This window comes from Amphiura filiformis, chromosome 7 (assembly GCF_039555335.1).
Source record: "Amphiura filiformis chromosome 7, Afil_fr2py, whole genome shotgun sequence".
Taxonomy (NCBI): Eukaryota; Metazoa; Echinodermata; class Ophiuroidea; order Amphilepidida; family Amphiuridae; genus Amphiura; species Amphiura filiformis.
In genome coordinates, this window is record NC_092634.1 from 30,007,045 (window position 1) to 30,012,413 (window position 5,369).

At 34.6% G+C, this 5,369-nt stretch overlaps 1 non-coding gene across 1 annotated transcript; it reads left to right on the top strand.

Annotated features, from left to right (window-relative positions):
• Positions 1-4,722: 4,722 nt before the first annotated feature.
• Positions 4,723-4,795, top strand: Trnav-gac (transfer RNA valine (anticodon GAC)). Its single transcript has one exon. It is a non-coding gene; the product is annotated as a tRNA-Val (tRNA).
• The last annotated feature ends 574 nt before the right edge of the window (positions 4,796-5,369 follow it).

Below are 5,369 nucleotides of genomic sequence, written 5' to 3' on the forward strand. Positions count from 1 at the left end.
GTGTGCCTGCTCACCCGTAAGATACGGTGCCCTCCCGGAAATTATCTACTCCTTGACCAACTGGGCAGTGTCAGAATGTTATTGACCACTTCCCATTGGCTACTGCAAACAATACACCCTAAACCTCACTGGCTCTTGCATAAAGCCATAACTTGGCAACCAATCAATATATAAATCATATTGATTTGTGCAAGCACTGGCTTTGGACCAGTCTATTCCACAGGAGGTAAATCTGTTTATTGTATAGATACAATAAACTTTATTATTATTAATAAATTCAACACTTCTATTAAGGGATCTGGAATGAGCGTTTCGACAGTATTTTTTTGTGGGACACGAGAGCACATCAGACATATCGAATTGCATTCTGATTACGAATAATGTCTTTCTGGTATCAAATAATTTTCATTTTTTGAAATTCACGATATAATACAAATTTTATGACAAATTATTAAAATTTGATATTTTTCACATTTTTGATAAAGTCCTCGAAGTAAATTTTATAAATCTAATGACATATTCTTAAAGTGTATGTAGCTGGGAGGAAAAGCCGACAGTCAATTGAAAATTTTGACCTTTCATATTGAAGATATGGATTTTTTCCCAAAAAGACCTAATTTTTTTGGTGTTTTGAGAAAAAATCCATATCTTCAATACGAAAGGTCAAAATTTTCAATTAATCTTCAGCTTTTCATCCCATCTACATACACCTTAAGTATAAATCATCAGATTACTGCTAAATATAAAAAATATCAACTTTTAATCATTTGCAAAATGTGTATTACATTGCGAAATTCAAAAAATCAAAATTATTTGATATCAGAAGGACATTCTTCGTATTCAGAATGCAATTCGATATGTCTGGTGTGCTCTAATGTCCCACAATAAATACTGTTCAAACGTTCATACCCCACCCCTTAATGCTCTGCGTGCTAGCCATAGGCTTCAACATAAAAACTCCAAATTTTGAGATATTTTCTCAAAATATCAAGAGCTATCTTAAGAACCACTGAACCAATACTAGACTCATTTTAATGCATTTTTCATGCTGATGTCAAATATGGTAATGAAAAATTACAATTCTGAAATTTTTGAATTTGATTTTTTTTTTAACTTGTCGTCTGCATTCGACACCCGCGTGGAGAGAGTTAAAGATCAATCTTTCAAGGATTTTGGAGAAAACTGGTAGAAGTGATATAGGTCTGTAATTTGATAATATCCCGGCATCGTCTTTTTTTTTTTTTATAGATAGGGATTATCTTAGCTAATTTTAATTGGGTAGGAACATAACCTGATGACAAAGACAAATCAAAAATTGCTGTAAGAGGTTGAGGTATCAATTCATCATAATATAGACCTTGAAAATGTTTTACAAATCTATTATAATCATCTTCAGCATTATTAATGTCAATAATCTCTTCCCATCTTACCTTTGAAAGGCTACTTTTTAATTTTGTAATATTGACGTCATTATGAATTCTTTTATAAACATAGGCTTGTTACTTGTACTATCCAAACTCAAATTACTCACAACAACAGTTGGCAGGTGATCACTGGTATCAGTAACCAAAATCGCCTATTTTATTACATTATCACAATTAGTTAAAATGTTAGCAATAAGTGTAACTGTAGTTTTTGTAACTCTGATTGGTTTATTTATGGTTAGAATCAAGGAATGCGAATGAATGAGGTCCAAATAATCATGAGTAAGCCTGTCAGTATCATCTTTGAGGAGGTCTATGTTGAAGTCTCCCATTATGTAGGTCATTTGGTTTTGGATATATCTACCAGTTTGTGGTTTTGATTTTGGAATGGAGGCCGGTTCCTTCCAGGGCCCGTTATCCTTTTAATTTTAATTAGGGTATTATAATCAGCAAACTTGGTCTGGAAATTAGGACGATCAAGTAGACCCCCTCCCCTCCAACTTGTAACTCGACCGAACTCTTAATCGAACTTTAAATACAACTCTAACTCGAACTTGTAACTCTAACTCTAAATCGAACTCTTATATGTAACTCGAACTCCCCAGTATATATTGCGCCTGGCTGCAGGCTGCATCTCTCAACTTCTCCAATTATTTGGATCTATTTTTAAGGGGGTACTACACCCATTGATTTTTTTTTGCATTTTTTTGCATTTTGTGAAGAAATTACCAAAAAAAATTGGACAAAGTGGTATGCAAAATGAAGGGGCAAATCTTCTCGTTTTATTGGTGGTATCGGTATCAATGTAGCTTACATGCTTTTACAGATAGAAGCCAAAAGGAGGTACATCACTGATGATTTAAATTCACTTCATTTTGGAAAGCTTACTATCAACGGATTTCGTTAAAATTTTGGATATGTGTTGCTAACACATTAGGGAAATAAAGTTGATATGTAAAATGGGAATAAGTGGTTCCTGATTTCTTTTATGACTTCATGAACTTGGTGCTCCACAACTATCAAAAAGGAACTGGTTAAAATGCTTCTATTTTCAATGTTGAGCTATATTTTGCATTTTTAACTTGCGACATTATTGCACTGAAACTTAATTAAGCCATAGGTAACAGGTTACAACAACCATACTACAGCAATGATGAAAAAAACCGTATTTCTTGTCACCTATACAACCATATTGGGTAGTTTTCCGTAAGCTTAAGTTTTGTGATTTTGGTAACTATTTTATATTTATTTGTGAAATCCGTCTCAACTAGGCATTCTAAATTGTACTCACCATTTACATCCCAAGGTATATTAGTATATCCACCATGCACTTCTCGATATATATCCAGTTAAAGACAGAATATCAAAATTATGCCTCATATGATATCACAGACTCTCACATGTGTATTCAAAATTGATGCTTAAATTTGACCTGAACCAATTGACCTATAACCTGACATACGGTGACCTAATAGCCTTTTCTTCTCCTAACAACTAATGACTATGCATCCATTGTATAAGTGTTTATTTAATTTATTCAGTGTTATATCATGGTAGGTATTTTGCATGCACCACTATAGATTTTCTATAGAGAGTATAACAAAGGATTTAATGTATTCTATTCATGTACCCTACTTGAACATTTTCAAAAGAATAAATTATGGTTTGTTATGAAACACAGATCTGAGTTACTAGGTTACAGTAAACAAAAAAATATATAGGGCTAAAATGACTTACTAAAATTGTTGAAATTCACTTTATATGTAGATATATTTTATAAGTTCAGGACATGAGGTGATAAACATATATATGTACTTAATAAATTTGCAAGAAAAAAAAGAAGAGGGGTACTGATGAAAATCGGGGTATTATATCGCCTTAATAGAGTTAATGAGTACAATATTATCGATCCACTAGGCACAATCCCATTTACATGATCACGAGCATTTCGTAGGTAATGTGTTGTTTGTACTGTTTACCCCGCATGACTGCTCATATCCATATATACACTTCCAGTGCCCGTTTCTATTCATCGTTATGTATTCTTCTCCCGTGCATTATTTTCGGAAACTACCCTTCACAGCCCAAATTATATAAACCTGTACGCTAAACAATGCATTATCTAAAACCTGCACGCTAAACAATAGATTCTAGATAATACGTGCACGCTCAAATACTAGAAATACTACTTTCACATAACTATATAGTAGAGTTAGGTGACGCTTTCGACACAGAGGTCACATAACTATATAATTGTCTGTTCGATATATATACCATCAAAAAAGTACGAATATACATTCTGTGGTGTTAAAATGGTATAGTTACAAACGGTGTTCTATAAGACTAGTAGAGTTGCACCCTATTCGGCAATCGCTCGTAAGATCATTGTCATAAATTATGATTAATGACCTCAAATAAATCAAACATCAAATGAGAATAATCGAGCTTCTATTAATTAAAAAGGGCCAAAAACAGGTGGATCATAATTATACAAGATGACACCATTGCAAAATATTCAGCATTTTACAAATGAAATACATGTAGGCCTATATCTAAAATAACATAGCCGGGCCCGGGAAACACACACTAGCGCATAATATCATGATCATGCTTTATAATACCATAGGCCTTCAAACACATGTGTTTGAAGGCCTATGATAATACTGAACAAATTGTTAAATCCCAATGTCGTGTGTTTTAATATAAGTAGATTTTAAAGTTCAAATTATAGAGCTATAAAGTCCAGTTGATATTCACCGTAGTACTAGTCGGACATCTAAATCGATCGTTTCCATGTGAACTGGTTCAGTGCTCTCTGTGTTCGAAACCACGATATTAAATGATCACAACATAAAGTCAATTGGTTACAAACCATGCGTGAATAAGTTACTAAAGTATGACGTATGGCGCAATCGATACCATTGATAGCTAACTTATATACAGGGATTGATTTTCTTTACCAGTTAAATGCTACGTAGCTGGTCAATGTCCTGACGGTGTTTTTAAAATGTAAGATATTCTCCCTAATATTAAAACTAATATAATGAATGCAGCAATTAATATTGCCTATTGTTTTAATAGGCCTACACTCAAAGTGTATGACGGATAATGTTCTCGTGTAAATGCATTCGTCAAGATAATTGCACTTGCCATGGAGTTATTGCATTTAGCTCTTGAGCCTATCGGCTCTCGAGCTAAATGCAATAACTCCACGGCGCGTGCGATTATCTTGACGAATGCATTGCACTCAGTTCATTATCCTTATCGTACCAGACTTGAGTCCTGTTTATCAGGGACAGTCTGTGTAGCTCAGTGGTAAGAGCGCTCGCCCGACAAGCGAGAGGTCTGGGGTTCGAGTCCCCGCACAGGCAGGTATGTCCGGAGTTTTTACTGTGGTATATCTGCCTATGCATGTAATGTTTCCATTTGTAAATTCATGTTTAATTGTGCTAGTGTGCGATGCGTAATTCTTCTTTCCCCTGTATACAAAATGATAGTCGTATGGTGTAAGTGGTATGCTTAGGCTGAGTCTCTCGGCCTATCTCGAACAAAATCGCCATGCGTAGCTTTTGAAAAACGAGAGGATTCGCCGTACTATCACGGCAATTTTTGACACGAAGATATAGGGATGATGACGCTGTGCTCCGGTCTGTGAATACAAACTGGTCCCCTTTATTTATTTGTTTTTACATGAAAAGGTATAGAGATAAAAACGTGCTATATTATATTCAACGCCGATAAGTTTCAAAAGAAAGTATATAATTCCTTAAATTCCGGACGCTTTCAACTACTTTCGATCATTGTGTGTGTTCTTGTCGTGTTTTAATATATATGGGCTATTCCAGTTGAGATTCATACACCCCTTCTTGAAGACATGACCTTCTCCCACACAGGGAGTGTAGATTTCAAATCCAGTCACACATTAAGGCAGCTCCATTTAAAATT